Source organism: Phaethon aethereus (assembly GCF_964289735.1).
Source record: "Phaethon aethereus genome assembly, chromosome: 4".
Lineage (NCBI taxonomy): Eukaryota > Metazoa > Chordata > Aves > Phaethontiformes > Phaethontidae > Phaethon > Phaethon aethereus.
In genome coordinates, this window is record NC_138578.1 from 81,695,191 (window position 1) to 81,715,867 (window position 20,677).

Below are 20,677 nucleotides of genomic sequence, written 5' to 3' on the forward strand. Positions count from 1 at the left end.
AGCAGGTGACTCATTTCTTTGCTGCCACATCAGCTCCCATAGCATATTTAACTTCAAAATATCACTGGAACACAGAAAGAGAAAAGAAAGAGGGGGATCAAAAGGTCATTAGTAGCTAGTGTTCTAGGAAGGAACAGGTGAACGTACACATGCATGGGCAACAACCAGAAGGACCTGGAAGCCGTTGTGCAGCGGGAAAACTGCGATAAATTTCCCAGCATGGAAACATGGTGGGATGACTTGCACAACTGGAGTGCTGCAATAAGGCTATAAACTCTTCAGAAGGGACAGGCAAGGAAGGAGAGGTAGTGGGGTAGCCCTGTATGTTAGGGAGGGTTTTGGTTGTCTAGAGCTTAATGATGGTGACGGTAGGGTTGAGCGTTTGTGGGCAAGAATGAGGGGGAAGGCCAATAAGGCAGATATCATGGTGGGAGTCTGTTATAGACCACCCTACCAGGATGAAGAGGGAGATGAAATATTCTATTAAGCAGCTGGGAGAAGTCTCACAAGCCCTTGCTCTCATGGGGGACTTCAACGTACCGCTGGAAAAACAATGCAGCAGAGAAGAAAGAGTCCAGGAGGTTCCTGGAGTGTGGGGAAGAGAACTTCCTGACACAGCTGGTGAGTGAGCCAACTAGGGAGGGTGCCCCACTGGACCTGTTGTTCATGAACCGAGAAGAACTCGTGGGTGATTTGACAGTTAGAGGCTGTCTCGGGCATAGCGATCACAAAATGACAGAGTTTTCTCTTCTTGGAGAAGAGAAGGGGGTCAGCAGAACTGCTACCTTGGACTTGCGGAGGGCAGCCTTTGGCCTGTTTAGGAGCCTGGTTGACGGAGTCGCTTGGGAGGCAGTCCTGAAGGGCAAAGGAGTCCAGGAAGGCTGGACATCCTTCAGGAAGGAAATCTTACAGGCGCAGGAGCAGGCAGTCCCTGTGTGTCAAAAGATGAGCTGGTGGAGAAGATGACCAGCCTGGCTGAACAGAGAGCTTTGGCTGGGACTTGGGGAAAAAAAGGAGTTTATGACCTTTGGAAGAAGGGGCAGGCAACTCAGGGAGAGCTACAAGGATGTCATGAAGTTATGCAGGGAGAAAATTAGAAGGGCAAAAGCCCGGCAAGAACTTAATCCGGCTACTGCCATAAAAGACAATAAAAAATGTTTCTATAAATTCATTAGCAACAAAAGGAGGGCTAAGGAGAATCTCCATCCCTCATTGGATGTGGGGCGAAGACAGTGACAAAGGATGAGGAAAAGGCTGAGGTACTTAATGCCTTCTTTGCCTCAGTCTTTAACAGTAAGACCAGTTGTTCTCTGGGTACCCAGCCCCCTGAGCTGGAAGACAGGGATGGGGAGCAGAATGAAGCCCCCATAAACCAAAGGGAAATGGTTAGTGACCTGCTACAGCACTTAGACACACCCAAGTCTCTGGGACAGATGGGATCCACCGAAGGGTACTGAGGGAGCTGGCAGAAGTGCTCACCAAGCCACGTTCCATCATTTATGAGAAGTCCTGGCTAACTGGGGAGGTCCCAGTTGACTGGAAAACAGGAATAAGGCTCCAGGGAGACCTTATTGCAGCCTTTCAGTACTTAAAGGGGGCTTATGAGAAACATGGGGACAAACTTTTTATCAGGGCCTGTTGCAACAGGACAAGGGGTGATGGTTTTAAACTAAAAGAGGGCAGATTTAGACTAGATATAAGGAGGAAATGTTTCCCAATGAGGGTGGTGAAACCCTGGCACAGGTTGCCCAGAGAGGTGGGAGATGCCCCATCCCTGGACACATTCCAGGTCAGGTTGGACGGGGCTCTGAGCAACCCAATCTAGTTGTAGATCTCCCTGCTTATGTCAGCAGGGTTGGACTAGATGACCTTAAAAAGTCCCTTCCAGCCCAAAGATTCTATGATTCTATGATCAAGTCCAACTGTTAACACAACAGTGCCAAGCCCACCACTAAACTGTGTCCCTAAGCACCACATCCACACGTCTTTTAAAGACCTCCAGGGATGGTGACACAACCACTTCCCTGGTCAGACTGTTCCAGTGCTTGATAATACTTTCAGTGATTAAATTTTTCCTAATAACCAATCTTAACCGCCCCTGGCATAACTTGAGGCCATTTCCTCCTGTCCTATCACTCGCTACTTGGGAATAGAGACCTATACCCACCTCATTACAACCTTATAATGTAAGACTGAAGTGTGATTATGATGCAAGTGAGAAGTTTAGGATTATGGTCATATTGGGAAGTGTGAAGATGAATTAGCCATACCACTATGTGGAGCATTCAGATGAAAAATAAAAAGATATTTTACAGTTACTTCTCCCACTTGATGACAAAGGTATACTGTCTATTAGGGAGAATGGGGGAATAGAGGAGATCTTAAACATGTCCACAGTGCAAACCACTAAGGAAAAAAAGGTGTGAAAACATCACTGAGAAAAGATGATAGAGTTTTAGAAGAATTAAAATATAATCCATAACTTAGATTAATTAGGGATTAAAGTCCCTTTCTAAATATATGGGCGATTCTCTTAAAATTACTTACTCTTGGAACAAGATGAGGTCTGTCTTCAGACATCACATGCTCTAGACTGATCTCAGATAAACTCTTCTTCCTCTCCCTCCCAGTCTGTTTTAGGCCTTTAACCATGCAGAGGAAGGTTTCACAGAACTCTGATACTCCCTCAAAACTCCTGTTCAAGCCTACTCCCAAACTGCAGTCCACAATCTTCCTCTGTTTCCTCTTAGCACAATTTCAGTTCTTCCACAGAGCATATTCGTAGATTCAAAATGTTTCTTTTGACATCAAAAGTTACCTCCGCTAGTGGTTGTTCAGTGACCATATTTTATTCATTAAAATAACAAAAATAGTTTGCATCAGGCCTCCTGAAACTGGCATTGGAGGTCCGTTATAGCTCAATCTCCAAACAGAACCAGCCTTAGATAGAAAAAACCCTTTTCATGTCAAAAACCTACTTCACAGTGTTTTAAAGTGCCTACTGAGATTTATAGGCACCAGTTGTGCTTCTTTACAAGAATAGGTATAGTATACGCATTACTATCTAGATGTACTGCACAATATTCCAAAGTAATAAGTTAAAGCTCATTAACTGCACAGGCAAATGAGATGGATCCCAACAGCTCTGACTTGACAAGTCTGCTATCTGCCAACACAGAGACTTACTTCATCAGGAAAGAGTGTGTCTAATACAAAAATAAAGACAAGATAATGATGTTACTCTAAAAGCTCAGTCTGCATAATCAATGTCACCAACACACTACATCACAAGCAGCAGGTGATCTCTACACACCCTTTTAAAATACTTCAAACTTGGGACACGAGGCAAAGAGGGTTAGCACATCCACGGCTGCTTAGACCTACCAAAGTCTGTGCAAAAAAGCAAAGGGACCAAAGTATTTTTCCAGCTGAACAAAATACAACCAGCTGAAGCAGAAAACATCATCAGGGACAATATCCACTACGGCAGAGGTCAGCGCAGGTCTTTCTGTGGACTTCAGTGTCTTTGGGAACAGGTCAACGCAGCTTTTAGATTTAGACAGGTCAAAAACACGATACCAGGTAATCTTTCAGAGTTTAGCTCTCGTGTGCTGCTTCCACTTCTTTCTTCTGTTTCTGTTCACCTCTTCTCCTTCCGTCTTTGCCTTGTAGACTTTCCAGTTTCTGTTGTTTCGAAAGAGTTCTGCTTAATTAACTAATGCTTGCAAAGGAGAGTATGTGGTAAGTGCTATTATAACTCTGTGGCAAAAATGCCTGGTTAAGATTCAAAGCACAGCCAGAACAGCTGTCAGAAAAACCTCTTGTACTGTCGATGTCCTAACATAGAGGATGATGCCACTGGATGCAAATTCATCAGCAATTAGTTCTTTCTTGAGCTTCCAAATTAAATTCTAAAAATTGTCTCAAAATTAGTTTCTGCATCTATTTTCTGTCACCAGATTCATTCATTAAAGGCTAGTATGCTGTTTCTTTGTATAGTTTTCATCTATTCAGGGCAAGCAGTTAGCTGAAGTAAGTGTAATCAGATAGCTAATTAATTTATTTTAACAGCTACTTGCTGCTGTAAACACTTCCCTATTAGAACAATCATCCTAGGGCAGGCTTTTTCATCGGTATACAAAGAATCAGCTGGGCCAGAACCCCATGCTGATATAAAATCATTGTCGCTCATTGAGTTCAGACCCATACCAACTTATACCAGCAGAAGAACTGGTTCACTTTATTTTCCAGTAATTAAGAAACAGGAAAACTTGCATCATTTGTTGAATCATAAGGATTTCAATTCTATTCCCTTTTTTCCATCTATTTCTTAAAAATTAATTGATTCAGTACATTATTAACACCTTAGTGTTAATTGATTCAGTACATTATTAACACATTAGTTTATTTACTGCAACTAACCTATGCTGAAATCACAAAGCCTATCTGCTCAGAAATTTTGACTGACATACTTTTGTCTTGGTTTCTTTTTTAAATTGCTGTGAATAGAAGAACAGGAGAACACAGCTCGAATAATCTGAACTGATACATGACCAATGAAATAATAACCATTATTCCAACTCTTAAAAATCTTTTCAGAAGAAAAGTTAGTCCTTACAGGATGCAACCATGCCCTATGACCGTGAATTAAAATAGCCCTGTTTCCATGAGAAGCTTATTCTTTAGGCTTAGTCATTCCTGGCCGCCTTTACATTTATTTGCAATAGCACCTGGTCTTCAACCAAGTTCCTGTTATATGTTCAAGTGCTGTAGCAACTTGTAGTAAGGAGTAGAAATACTTGAGAGGCTGCAGAATGATTTTGGGATAATGTGTTTAAGAATAATTGGTGAATGTCTATCTTAAAGGCAAATAGCTTTTATGAAGGCTGTCCATAGACACATATCTAAATATCTAATATTAGTGACAGGGTTCCCCTTTCTCTTAAAAAATATTTTCTGATATGGTAATTGCAGTGTTTTTCTTAATCCCTGCCTTGCACACATTAACCAACTTACTTCTCTCTTCATTTGATTCTACTGAGCAGAAGTGAATTTAACCCTTCTCATAACTGCGGAGCAATCTTCTCTAAGACAAATACAGACTTGGGGTATTTTTTCATACAGGAAGATCTGAGCACCATGGATCTGAAAGAAGTTTGGGTCCTGGGATTTTTACAGTTGCTTTCCATGTTACCATATTTCTGTTGCTGTTGTTACCTGAACGACTAGATTTCCAGCTAACTCCCTCTGGGACATCATTATCTTCAGTCACATTTTAAATACTGTAGAGTCTCATCTCAAGTATGTCAGAGGGAGCTATCATGTGTATATGCAAACATGTATAAATCCATCTGTAAGGTAAAGAAAACTAAATAACTGGTTTATAGAAAGAAGAAATATAACAAACATTTGCACAGACCAACTTTTTTTTTTTTAATGACATCAAACCTAAACTTTTTCCATTGAACCCCAGTGAAGACAAGGGCATCTTTCATATTAGGCGAAAGAAGGCTTTGGTGATGCTCTAACCTGGTACAAGAGTAACGACCTATTTTTCACCTAGAAAAGGTGGAAATATCTTCTCAGTGAAACCTCCTCAAACACTGAGTGAAGAGAGCACTGGGGTTTTCAAAAGTGGCATTGCAAATAGCTTTCTCCCCAAACTTGGTTCTAATCTTCCCCAGCTTGAGGACTAACAAGAGAAATACAGAGAAAATATTTAAATTTTGTAGTGAATTCTGCTATATATTATTATTATTTTACACAGGATGTAATTTTTATTAAACCATTAGCATGTATATTGAGATTAACAAAAGACTAGAAGTTTGAGACAGTTCTATTTGAGTGAGTTTTCACTCACACTGTAGTTGGGAGCATGTCATAGTAGAGCAAGTCAGCTCCCTGAACAGCCAAGAGATTTGGTGTTTGCCAAGCTCATTTGATTCGAGACATGTGGGATTTGAAAAAACAGAGGAATAATTGTCAGGTGCCTACCTGCCAAAAAAACAAAAAAGAAAAAAGTCATCATTTAACTCATTCAGTCCTGAAAGAAAAGGGACAAAAATTAAGAGTAGAAAGACAAATTGAATTCTATAGGACAATTAAAAATTGTGTTCAGTAATAATGCTTCTAGGTTTAAGGAAAACACATCAGAGATGCAAATAGTTTGCGCAGACATCAATGAAAAGCAATAAAACCATGAAAAAAACTAAAATCTGCCCTTGGACAAGGTTAATGTCTTTTTGATGCTATTGAAACCATTGTTATTTATTCTGGGATCTGTTATTCCCTTCCAGTTGCCAGACACACTTTCATTTTTCCCCCTTCTGAGATATTGTTTAGCATATTTTTAATGCATATTTTATTTTAGCATATTAGCATTGTTTAGCTACCTCTCACTTGTGGTAGCATAAGGGCAACTCAGCCTGAAAATACTTTCCTGTGCTGTTCCAACAGCCAGGCTTTTGCTCTTTCACTTTTGCCACCAGAGTCCTTTTTAGGAAGCAAGAGTTTTTGTTCGAGTTCATCTTGAAGAACTGATTGATATGCTTTCTGAGAGTGTCAATGACAGGCTGGTTGAGCTAGAAACTACTTATAAGGATTAACTCCTGGAACAGAAGGATTAAGTGAGGGAAAGATCAAAATATACTCCCTGTGAGTCTTTATGGCTGGAGAAAGCATATGCCGATCCTAGTATTGGATAGAAAGCTCCCAGGGAAATCCTGGGCTCTCTCCAATCATTTCCTTGATGAAAAGACCTGGGACGTTACTCAGTTCTGATTGTATCATGCTGTTGATGCTCTAGAAAGTTGGCAGATTCAAAAGGTCCAGCTCACTGAATCTTTGAGGTTTCATCAGGTTTACCCATATGATCTGCAGATCGTTTAGAAATGCGTCATAAAAATCTAATTCTTTATAAGAGAGATAAATGACGTATTGGGTGAGCGTACTTTCCTCTTGGTCAGTTTTCCCACTAACAAAATAGCAATAATTATCCTTCCCACTTTGTGTTTGACCTTCAAGATCTGCAGAGGAAAAACATGATGTCACCAAGTGTCTCTGCAGTTATCACAGAATACGCCTCCATACGTTCAGATTGTTGCATTATTTATGTTTCAGTTATACAAATTCATTCTGAACTGTGTAGTTCAGTATGGATTTGTCAGTATAGCTGCTCTCTGCTGTCTCACCACTGTTCCTTTATTATCTAAATTTAAAATGCACTTGAGCTATTCCTCCCCGTGGTCATAAAGTAGTTTTTGAACTTTCAACACCTAGAATCTGCCCGATGTAGTAACAAGACCGTACATTATGAGAACTGAAAGCAGATAGGTTTCTAAAGGTAGGCAATTAAAATTGCATATAAAGAATCAAGTGAAGAAATTAGTCAACTTTTCACATAGCTACCGCCACCAAAGGCATACGGCGGCAGATACGATTGAGAACGAACAGGGCAGGGAATATCTGGCCACATCTGATGTTTTCAAGTAAGCTGTGTGTGAAGAAAATAATTCTAAGACGTCAGGTTTACCAGAACAATCTCAGTGTTTTTGTTGGCTCTCTTGGGAACGCAGAGCAGACAGGGGAGATTTCTGAAGGCTGGGGAAGAACCCAAATTAGCCTACTTTAAAAACAGGGAAAAGAAGGAAACAGAATCACAGACTGAGCTTTTTAAACTTTGTTCCCAGTAACATGCTAGAAAAAAAAAAACAAACCCTCTTTCAAAAAAGACAAATGTAATAAACTATGAATTCTTTTTATGAAGGGAAAGTCAAAGCTCATTTCTTTCTGTAATGAGTTAACACGGAGATGACAGAAGCAACAATGCAATATTTATCTTTCATTTTGGAAAGATTGCTGTCAAGACAAAACCTGTTTGTAGCTATTGAAGACATGGCACGAGGGAATGTTAAATGGAGAACAGGACATCAGGTCAGACAACAGGTAAAAACTTCCAAGTGAACGTAGTTAAGCGGCTGAAAGGAACAAGTTGTGCGTTTACCAGTGGAAGATTTTGATAACAAACACCTAGGAAGTCATCTGCTACAAAAGTGATATAAATAGAGGTGATCACGTCTTGGAACGGGAAGGAGGATAGATGCTCCCTTACGGGTGCTTTTAACGACAGGCTTTGGGTGGCAATACTTGAAACTAAATATAACACATTTTCAGAATGTTAACATTAAATCAGGCTACGTGGAATATCGCAGGTGGTATTCTCCTGCTCCTACCTGTCAATAGTTAAACACCAACAGCTCCTATTCTCAGTTCCACTTTCCCCATAATACATGCACTAAATATTTTTCATCTTAAGGTAAGCATAATCTATATAACCTGCTCTGACTATAATAGCAACTTAAGTGGAGATGTATAACTTCAAGATATCAGCAATAGCTGACACAAAGCCTATCTTCTATTTAGAAATATAGAAGAATATGTGCAGGACAAAACAAGAATAAAATGCCATGAGTAGGTAGTGAAGACTGAAAATACTTTGAGGATGGAAGGCAGATTAAATATAAAAAACAGTTAAAGATGCTGCTATTCTACTTCTCATAAAAAAATACAAAAGAACTTCCTGAAGTATATTACAGAATCACAAGCCATTCAGAAATTGGTTATGAAAATTATCAGGGTCCTGGAATAAAAATTTCATAAAAAGAGATTGAAAGATTGTATGATTATTTACAGAAGAGATGAATACAAGGAGTTATGATGAAAATATATTACATTTTGAGAAGTTAAAGGAAGAGCTTCTTATTCTTCATTTTGCCACATCCAAAAACTCAGAGAAATTTCCATAAAATTCACCAGATAATAAATGTTTTTAATGGAAATGCTGCTTCTTGAAGTACGGAAACAAATTATGGAACTTGCTGCCAAAGCACGGTATTGAGGATATCTGAAAATAAATTTTAAATATTTGCAAGCTATACTAACTGATAGTTACAGTAATTGTTGCTCTGCTTACATCTGAAAAGTATTGTTTTTTTTCAAATAGATAAGCCTCATTTTGCATCTCTGTCTAAAAATACATAAATGCAGCCAATACTTGTCCCACGAGTGGATTTCACAGGTATCACGTCCTTGCATACAAATCATGATGGCTGTGTGCAGATGAGCATAATGTGCAAATTAAAACGTAGCTTGGTTTTTGCATTTCCCCTCTGATGTTACCACTGGGTGAAACAATCCTTGCCGAGTTCAACACTGGTTTGATCTGGCACACTAACCTGTCTGCCGCTCGAAGCAATATCTTATTTTGTAACACATTTTATGCCTACAGGACTCTCATAGGGTAGGAAAATGATATTAATTTCATCTATTCATATTCTTCCTCTGGTCACATTCAAACAGTAAGTAAACAGAGAAAATTTGTTCAGGTACCCAAAATAAAAACGAATGAAAATAAGCCAGATAGGGCAGATCTTTCCTTTTTATTTCAGAAAAGCATCTTCTGTGGGTTGAAGATCCTCCCCAAGCTGCCGGTTTCTTCCATTTTCAAGAGGTCTCAGTTCCTTGACTGGTCTACTTGCCTCATATTTAGATTTCTGAGTTCAGGTGAGTAAAAACTTGAATCGGATTAACAGATAATAGCAGTACCAGCAGCCATTCAATTTTAGACACGCGTATGTTCATAATAGCAAATATAATGGCGATATACTGATTTGCTTCCCGACACCTTGACATTCAAATTATGGGTATTCCTATAACCACTTGCTTGCTCCTGGTCTCAGGTAAATTTACATATTTTATTTTGTAAACTTCAGTCAGCCATCAGGATAAGATATCAGGCAATGAAGAGGAATAATTTCCTTTTTTTCAACTGCAGCCACTTTCCCTTGGAAAGTTGTGATGCAGTGCTGGGACCACTGGTACCCCTTGTGCCCTGGTACCACTGCTGCAAAATTATTAGCATCAGCTCAAGCATCCAAGAGCAGCAGCAAGTAATGAGGGTGGGACAGGGATTCTTACGGGATGGAGGTCCTGTTGATATCAGAAAGTTTGAGCACATAAGGAAAAAGGAAGATTTCCCACAGCCATGCAAATAAAAAGGGACGCCGCGCTAGCACCCAAAAGATGGGGTGGTCGTGGGAGGCGAACAGCACCAATATTTCTAAAACCCTAAGTCTTTCAAAAAAGAGGATCACTGCTCCTGTATCTGGACACCAACACCCAAGCAGGCTGCCACCCAAATGAGACCCTGAGGTGCCAGGTCAAGCCTTCGCATCCTTGTTTGAACAGGCCATGCGTTAGGCAAGAGCAATAAGTGATGTAATTATATGTTGATCATGGAATCAAGCCTTACAGCTTTCTGTAGCAATTTATATTACACTGATGAAATTACGTTCATCTACAAGATTGTGGAATAATTAATAACTTTATTCAATAAAGTGAAGGAATTTAATGCTCAGGAAGGTTTTGAGATGAAAGGCTAGGAACATTAATTTGTGTAATTAATGACAAGCAAGATGATCATTACACAGAAGCTATTTAAAAGTGACAACACTTAAGTGTTTAGAATAATTTTAGTAAAAGATTCAGCTACAAAGCCATCAGAGTTGGACTAAAGCTCCAACTCAACTCCTAAGAGGATGAACTCAGTTTGAAAAGAGTGTTTTCCTTAAGAATCAAATTGCTGAGATTTAGGATTTTTAACCTTTGCTACTAAAGGATTTGGGTAAATCTCTAGGAAAGAACAAGAACTACTTCAGAACAAGAAATAATTCAGAAGTCCAGTTGCCATTTCAGCTTGAGAAGCTACTTCTTCACAGGAAATCTGCAATTCTTCAAAAGCACATGAGATGAATCATTAGAGAAGGTTACCCTTTATGAACTGGTAGAACATAAATCTAGAATTAGAATAGCTGGACAGTGTGCAAATAGCATCTAATGCCATAGCAGAAAAGATACAGGTCCTGAAAATTTTCAGCGCTCCTGAAGGGCAGCTTTAGTTAACACACACCAGGTCATCATTGTCACCATTCACAATTTTGCTGCAAGGCTCATAGTTTGATATCTTGCTTTGAACTTCAGCCCTTGCAGTAATATGTAAATGAAAAAGTATTTCCAACTGTGGAGAAAAATGTAAAGTGACAAAGATATGTATGACAAAAGCTTGATGGATTTGTAATAATAAACTGTGGACACCTGAAAACTAGAGCTGGACATTCTGCATTGGGCTAAATTTACCCCATGGTTTCAATAAGAGGAACAGTAACATTTCTAAAAATTCAACCTGAAACCAAAATAGACAAGACCATTTACTCTGATCTCCAGCATTACAGAGATTTTACTGCCGCATTTGTACCAGGGCTAGTCCTTGAATAACGCAGCCTGAGATCAGCCAGACCCTCACCGCATCTTTTACTGTGAGCTTGTAGCCGAAGTCCTGGAGGGCAGATACAGTAGCAAAGGGTGGGGTCGGGACTCCTCCAGCTCCCAAGCCTAGTGAGGTCCTCACGCTGCGCTGCTCCGTGGGTTTGTGTGGGTCAGCCCAGCACTCCTGCATTTTCCCTTCCGAGGAGAGCACGCCTACACGGTCACACCACGCTCACTACGGCAGGGATCGAACATTAGAGATGACGAATGTATTTGAAACTAAGGAGGACTGAAAATTTCACATGAGCTTGCATACCAGCACCCTTAGAACAGAAGTCATTTAATAGTTAAAAAAAAAAAAAGCAAAAGGAAACAATTGGAGTGTGAGAAAAATAATACAGATTTGCAATGTACATTATGCCTAACTATACTGATTACATTATGCAAATATAATTACGGAAACACAAGTGTAAATAATAAAACTTTTTTCCAACAACATAACAATTATTTGTGTGCTTTTGCCTGTAGTTTCAAGGGACTGATTTCGAGGAATGAGCAAACCTATTGGGCTTTGTGTTTTCTTTTAATGGCGTAGATTTTTGCAAAGCTCTCCAGTCCCAGCTTGATGGGAAACCACCTAGCAGATGTGGAACCAAGTTTTGAGCTTCATTGAATATTCATATGCTGACATTGAATACCTTAAACATAATATTGACTTTAAAGTATGTGAAAAGTTGGAGAGGGTCTTGTGGTTTCCACCCCCATTCTTCCTGCACCTGGGATGTGAAACCTCTTGTCGTGGTACCTACGGCCAAGGAACTACGGTATTAGAACTCAAGCACCAAAACAGAAACACCTGGTCTTGCTCAATTCTCTGGTCAGATTAAATAATTTGGGTTTGAAACAATTCCAGGGGTGTTGTAGCCAACATCATGATCATCTAATCTAATGTCTCACAGCATCTGAGCTCCAGGTCTAAAACAAGTACGTAGTACTGCCGGATAGTCAGGTCTTGCAAATACTTTTTCATAAGTGACTACATATGAAAAACTCCTAGTAAACAGGCACCTAACTCTACTGATATTTGATAAGGAACTTTAGACCTAAGCTACACAAAGAAATTACCTTATTAGGCTGATATTTAATAATAAAACACTTAAAACAGTATTTCTAACACGCTAGAAAATAATGCCATATGAAAAAATCTGTTTATTTGTGCACAATAGTTCTTTGCTATTTATTAGACAAGCAAAAGAAATTTCTATTTTAAAGAAAATTGTGTCTCAGTGAGTTGGAAATCCTACTTGCAACCTAGAAGCCAGAATATTTCAACAGCTTTGCAACTTTTACTTCTCTTTGCTGTGCTTGCAGCAAAAGTTTTGCATTGAGTATCGTTGAAAAATCTGACAAATTACGAGCTGTTAGCTGCACTGTGTTTAGCCTTATCTAGATAACACTCAAAATAAATTTGTCAGCCAAAAAATAATTTTAACTTTTTTTATTTAACAGAAGTTGTTTTCCTCTTCCTTTGCACCTAAGCTTAGAAGTACTGAAGGAGCTTAGCTGTGCTACTAAAATCTCTACCCAAAACTACATACTCTCTTATTAAAAAAAATATGACTCAGAAAATTTCATCTTAAATAAAAAGTGCTTATCAACAGCCAATATGAAAATTAATTGGAAATATGATTAAAAAGAACAAACCAAACTTTAGCTATTCTTTTATCTTCTTACTTCCACCTCAATCCATTCATAACCTATCCTGAATACATGAAAAGAACTAAAACATATTACAGAAGAATTACTGAGACAGAAGAACCCGTTTATAAAACAAAGCTGACTGGGAGCAGCTCCATTAATTGACAATTAAGTCGGTTTATTAGAGAGAGAGAGAGAGAATGAATGAATGAATGAATGAATGAATGAATGAATGAATGAATGAATGAGAATACCAGCTGTTTACATTTTTGTGGAGGATCTCTTAGTTGTCTGTGATAAGACGGTGTTTGGGGGTAAGCAGAAAAGTAGGAGCTTTGTTCAAGGATTTCTTCTACTTTCTTAGAAGTAAAGTAGTGCTTCTAAAAAATCAAATAATTGTAATTATTAGATAATGTTAGATTTTTAGGATTTTTCAGAACTATGTATCTTATTCTTAAATTTTTCTTTTATATTAATTGGGGAAAGGAGAAATGAGAGGGTATCTATGATATAAATAACTTGTTAGCATAGTTAATAACTACACTTTTTCTGTTAGTATTTTACTCCTAATTTTATTTTATTGGTCAACTATACCTTCTTTTTACTAGCCAAGTGCTCTACAGGTTATCTGAACTTATTGTAATCTCTAGTTCATCTTGCAGTAATCTATGCAGAGTTAAATGCCTTGTAATTAATTATCTTCTGTTACAAATAATATCCTGTAGCAGAGTGCTCCACTACTTGGATGTTCGGTTTCTCAGTCCTGAAACTCAGAGCATGACAGGCTTTCTCTGGTTACCCGTGATGTATGAAAGGGCAAGATGCTTGTGTAGGACTTTCCCAGCTGGTGTTAAAATTCTTTAGGGACTTCTAGGTTTTACTCTGTCTCCCAAGGTCTTTTTATAAAGTGTAAGATGAAAATAGGTCTCTCTCCTCACCTTTGAGTGGTTCACTTTTTTCTGACTTGTGTAGCTTCTGTTGGTCACAATGTCCTTTTCTACGTACTGTAGTAAAGAAATGAATATCTGTTAGTATCACAGGATCCTAGTCTAGAAATAATGTGTTTAACCTGGGAAGGAAATACCTTGCCATGTCTTTTTTCATCTCCTGTTAGTAAGGTGAAAGACAAGCTATAAAATAACTTTCCCTTATAGACATCGGGGAAAATACTGAACCTCAAGTTGTTTCAACTAAAGTTAAATCAAAAAGGTTATTTTTCATCCAGTTGACTTGCTTCAGGTCTCTCCAGCAACCACTTCGTTAGGTGTGCTCCTTCCTTGAACACTTTATCTCAGGTTGCATCTAAGTGAAGTTACAGACAGATGCATTTTGCTAATTTGAACTTTAAAAATGCTTTGAAGCTTGTAGTCTTCCTCCAGCATAGATATTCTCTCCTCCTCTAGGAGACAGGAAAGCTTTTCAGCCTAACAAATTCTGGTTTCCTTTTTGGAAATACAAATGCCACTGAACTCTATAGCTATAGTTCTATTCAAGCCATCTCCCAGTGTGGCTTGAGGCACTTGGGTAGTCAAAGTCCAGCATTGGGCTTTCTACCTTTTCTTCTAGTTTCTGAGGAAATTGCCCCAAGCATCAGACTGGGGAACAATATGAGCACACTTTGGAGAAATGTAGAATTTTTTTTTTTCTTTCAAGGTTCAGTTGAACAGTACTTAACACTGGTGGTAGGAATTAAACTAGTCATTATCCTAAAACTTAACTTGGTACCTCACATTCCACCCTTGGCTGACTGAAAAAAAGATAAACATACCAGAAAACTTGTAGAGGACTTAGTTAGTAACAAAGTCTTCATCTCATACAGGTTTTCCTCAATATTAATGAGAGTGAAGTAAAAGGAAAAATAAGTTTCCTGACTCTAGGTAGTGAACTTGGTCATGTCCTGCCTCTTAAACAAGATTAAATATGAATGTGTGTTGAAGGAGCCTGAGCCTGTAGAGTTGAGCAAAACATAGTATCTGAAAACACTCTCTTATCAAGTTTGGAGATTTCAGAAAAATACGACTTTGCTGATTTGGTGTTTGGTGCTGGAGTTCTGCCCTACTGACATTGAAATAGCTCTTACCAGATGTGCAGGGGGGAATTCAGCTTTAAGCTGGGCACAGCCTTGAGTCTCCAAAGTCAAAGGCAAGTGGGTAGGTAACATGGGACTGCAAATTTCAATTTTATATGAAATTCAGATACCCAAGTCATTCAGCCATTGTTTCCATATCCTTCACATGAGTGTTTTTTCTACTAATAGCAGGAAAAAGAGCTGACCCACGTTCTGCTTAAACAAGCATCTTATATTCCAGGGTGTATTTTTTGTTTATGTTTATATTCAGTTTAAAACTATCTTGGGAATTGAATACAGAGGTTAGAGTAAGGTTATTTCTTACTAAGGTTTTAATTGGTCACTGATTCATCTGAACACACAAAGTGGTGCATTCCCTGTGGATTACTGACTTGTTGAACCACAAGCATGAAAACTATTTTTTTTTTCAAAGCACCTTAAATCGTTCAAGGAAATCTGCGTGTTACTGATCAGACTGCAGACAGAACTGGCCACCTCGTGCTCTGGGGTCTCACTAATTGCCGCTTCTTGATGATTGTTCAAAACCTTGTTTGTCAACACATCTCCCAAAACAAGATTCGGTTGGCTACGTGTTTTTAGAAGAGGGGTGACAGGCAGTGGGGAAACAGATGGTTTGTAGAAAGAAGCTGTCACCATTTGGGATTAGACAGTAGACCCAAAGTACTCCTTTGTTAGAAAGTCTCCCTGGACCTGAGAGTTGTTAACAGATCATGTCCAATTTCCCTTCCTCTGCAGCTCTTCTGTAGGAGAAACAGGCTGGATTTATGCTAGCAGCCTTTCTTCACAAATAAAATATCGCTGAACATCTTTTGTCTTGCGGGTGCAGGGGGGGCATTTCTTTTTCTGTGCCTGTTTTGTTTTGATGCTTCCCTCCCACTCTGCATTTGATTACTTGTAACTTGCGTACCTGTCCCACAACGCTGCCCATCCAGCTGTGGGCTTGTCTAAAAAGCTGCCTCAGCTCGCTGCCGTCTGTAAGTCTTCTGGGGTGTGAGTGCTGAGTGTGGGCTGAAGGGCAAAAGGAAGCTTCTGCATCCTGCACCACTTTACCCTCATGTAGATTAAATCAGGGAGTCGGGCTTTTTTCAGAAATCACTTCATTCCAGTTAATACCCACCACTTTATAGTCTTATACCTCATATTTATATGCACTGAAAAATGTTAAGGGCAATATTTAGAATTTAAGTCCTGCACAAGTCATGTTCCATCTCTCCACAAATTCAGTTTGAACCAAAAGTCAGCGTTGATCTATGTAAGATACCACTTTTAATAGTGTTTGTGGGCATTGTTGCTTTCTATCACTCTGCATCTAACAACTGCTTGATCAACTTGCTGAAAACAACAGTTCAGTGTAAAACTTCACTGTTGTTGACTTAACATTCTGAGCCAAATAATTGCATTGGTTTGTGGTAACAGCAGTTTTAAGCAAGTGTTGGAAGTTTAACTGCCTTTTTCCTACACATCTTAGTTTTAAACCTATCCTTTCAAACTGTTGCATCTGAGACCTATCTTGTTTCATAGGTTTATAAAGGAAGACAGTTTAACTTTTCCTAGCCATTTGTCCAATGCCTTCTGTCACCACCCCATCTGGAATTGAGACGTTAGTGCTTACATTTCCCTATCAAGTTATTACTGTATTATATAATAGCATAAATTCTCTATGAAATCATTTATTGCTCCTGACAAACAAAAAAAGTGATAATTTTAGTGGCATTAAACAATTCTTGTTCCAATCCAATGTCCAGTTCTATGGCTTGCATATACCTCCTTTGCAAATCAGCCCTGCCTGATGTCCCTATGCTGCATTTTGAAATTGGGCTCCAAGGTCTTCTGTCTGGGGTTTCTACACTCAACTTCTAAAATATCTAATGTACCTGAGAGGTCTTTTATTTTGCATATAAACCCTTGCCCTTCCACCATTCCCCCAAAATGATTTATTTGTGAGTTCATGACATCTGATAAAATGACATCCCTTATTACAGCTTTAAGCCTCCTTTGAAGAACACACTCACTTGGAGGGCCTATATAGACATCACGTTTTTTTTCTCCCTAACAATAACAATGGCTAGATTTTCAAATCAGTCTCCCCTACCTCTGTTTTGGGAGCACAGCATACTCCCATTTAAATTAGATCCAGATTTTGTTGTATTAGCACAATACTGCCCTACCAAGCTTACTTCCTAAATCTAAATGAGCACTGCTGTTGGACTAGTTGTCCGTAATCATATTTCCCTTTTGCCACTATTGATTCTCTCTCATATTGACAAATTATTCTTGATTTGCTGAAGTACCTAATTCTGACTCTTCCACTTAAGAAAATGTTGCATCTTTTGCCTGATACTTATGAAAGTCTTCTTACTTCTGCAGGTCCTTTTTTTTTTAATAGAGGTGATGGAGGGTCATGTTATCTTTTGCCCTTAGCCTCAGTAATCCAAAGTTTAGCGGCATTATTCCATCTAACGATAGTGCTATGTGGTTTAGAAATACACAGCCCCTGTGTGAAGCCAAACAGTATTCCTCAGAAGGTGGCTTTTTTCTTTATACTTGCAAAGGCACAAACAAAACTGTGCTTACTTTTTTGCTAGAAAAACTTATTTTAACTTTTAGCTTGGAGGCTGAATAAGGTTGTTAGGATACCCCTGAGAAGGACCTTGTTGACCCTGGCCTATCTTCTGGGTCCAAATGGGTGCCCTGTTCCACCTTTCATCCTCACTCTGGACTGCCATTAAGGCTTTTCAGTTTTGTCCTTTTTCCTCTGGGTGTTTTTTATAACTACCAGCACTAACTTCAGAGCATCCCACATAGTTCTTGCTTTGCTCTTAGCAGTGGTTGCAAATACATTATTTGCTAATAATCCTCTACACAGATCAAATCGCAAAAGTCATTCTCCCTTCTTGAAGGGTGTTCTCAAATAACCATCACAAATAACTGTGTTGACCACCCAGTTTTTTCATACTACTCTTTGTTTCAGCTAGCTCAGGTCAACTTTACCCCATCAGACCACATTGATCCTATCTGGTCCTTCTACCAAGGAGTAGGACTGTGGGTTTTCACAGCTGCTTTAGCCCACTCTTGTCATGGCTTGGACCAGCCAGGTATGATGGGGTGGTAATAAGATGTTCCACTTCTCTTTTGACTTGACACTCTTGCAATGCTCTCCTACTCAAGTGCAAGAACTCACTACAGTGTTTTCCAAACTTCTGCCCAGCAAGGGCTTAAGTTTACTACCCAAACCTTTATTGAGTCCCAAACTAGCTCAATAGAGTGCCATCAATCTCCACCAAAATCACATTGCAACAAAAACATGCTAAGCCTGCACTACTGGAATCATATTAGAGCTGAAAAAAAATACTGATTTATTAATAGCATATAATTAACTAGCAACCAGTGAGTTATACATTCAGGCTCAACATCTGTGACACAACAGATAAGCTACGCTATGAGACACAAAAATGCTAATAAACACCTCCAGATTTCTGAACATCTGTCTATAACGACTCTGAAAAAGTTTTAGTTGAATGCACTCATACATATTCAGAGGGGTGGAACACCTCTCCTATGAAAAAAGGCTGAGAGACTTGGGGTTGTTCAGCCCTTCCAACCCAAAGATTCTGTGATATAGCCACTCTCAGAGGACGCATGGGTGAAGCTCACACCTTCTCTTCCATAGGTGCAGACTCCCCTGTTTGCACACTCATCCAAGTTGGAGATGTGGGAGCTCCTGCTCCCCACAACCCATTCATACCCATGTTTGTGAGAAAACTCCCATGGGGTCCCATCTATGAGCTGTGGTGGCGTCCCTACACGTTGCACCCTGTACCGATACTGGCAGGGAGGATGCTGAGGTTGCGGTCCTGCAGGAGCCGCATCTGGTAGTGTCAGACCATGTTTTGACAGCTTTTTTCTCCATTACAAATTTTCATGTGACCTTTATATTTTTCAAGCTGACTGCTTTGTTTCAAAAGTTTATTTGTAATTCCCTGGCTGCTGTTTAATCATACTGATTATCATCATCTTTGCCATGACAAAGTTTGGGAAAGCATCCTCAGGCAGTTTTGGGTGTCTTGTTCATGCACACTGGTTACACCCACATTCCTGTCTTCCTAGCTGTTATCCAGGCCACCTTGCAAAGGGCAGGCTGTGTGAGCACCCACACCACGTCGTTCTGAAACCACGACCAGGGATAGAAGCGCATTAAGGGGGTGGATAGGAGAGCAGTACCGTAACGGCGCCCTGCAAATTACCTGCTAATAAAAACGCTGCCTTCAGGCCGTAGCTGTGACACAGCGTTGATACTGCAGTGTTGCAAGGCCAAGACACTGTCACCTTGTACCGTATTGCATTTAGGGACAAGTGGGCAACTCAGATGCTTATAGGAGATGATGAATAGGCCCATATTAACACATTGTGCCATTGCACATTGTCTGGGCGACAGTAATTGTTGTCATATGCAGAAAATTATGTCATGCAGAAACTCTGATACAGCTCCAGGCCTTGCAAAAAATGCACAATATATCTGCATTCTCCTCAACAGTATTTTCTCTAAAGGGTGGATCGGGTGCTGCTGTTTACATGCAGTAGGCCAACCCAGACAGTACTCGGGGCTGCCAGCCAAAGACAAGACAGCTGGGTACCAACACCAGGCTGTGGCCGGATGTAGCGTCCTCAGGATCGCTCTCACTGTTCCTACATGCATACCCTGTATCCCATGCGTAAATGTAGGTGATGCCCCTAATCCACCAGCTGCTTACACTCAAGTAGTTCCTCACATTTCAGCAAAAACCAGGAGGAGTGCGTATGGTGTTTGGCCTTTCACAGTGCAAGTGAAATGATCAGGGGGCATGGGAAGGCTTCGTAGTTTAACAACCCTTTGGTGACACACACAGGTGACTTCCTGGTGACTCAGCCCACACAGGAATTTGAGACCTGTTTGTCCCATAATAAAACATGCTTTAATTGCAGGTCCATGTTTTGCTCCATCCAAAAGGAATCCAGTTCCAAAATTGGGGCAAAGCAACTGAATCAGCAGAGGATTTGCAGCAGAGTTTAAATTTTCCATTTAGTTCATTGCAACAGACATGGCTAGGAGTTAAACTTCATTGTCAGTGACACAAAGTTAGAACAGTGATTATGTGAGGAGATAAACATAAGCAGACAGTTCAACTTGATGTTGATCTTTGCAGCTTAAAATATTTGGAGAGATTTTAAAAAAAAAAACAAGTCCGCTATCCTATGAGGAGTTGTGTTCCAAAACCAGCCCTTCCTACCTATTCATCCTTGAATTACTGTGTGATGGTATAAATACCTTCTCCCTGGGGGAACAGTGTTAGTGATAACTTCTGGAAGCATTTTACATTTCCAAGCAATTATAAATAAATTTTGTGAGCCTTTGGGTTTTCTTAAGTGAGATGCTGAAACCCTTGATGTAGGCAGTTTGATGGACAAAGTGAATCCGCCACAGACATTAGGTTGATTTATGTGATAGCCACAGGTTTGCAGAATAATTTAGGTTAGGAAACATCTTCAGATGTCATCTGATTCCCACCCCAAAAAAAAAAACCCTTCAGA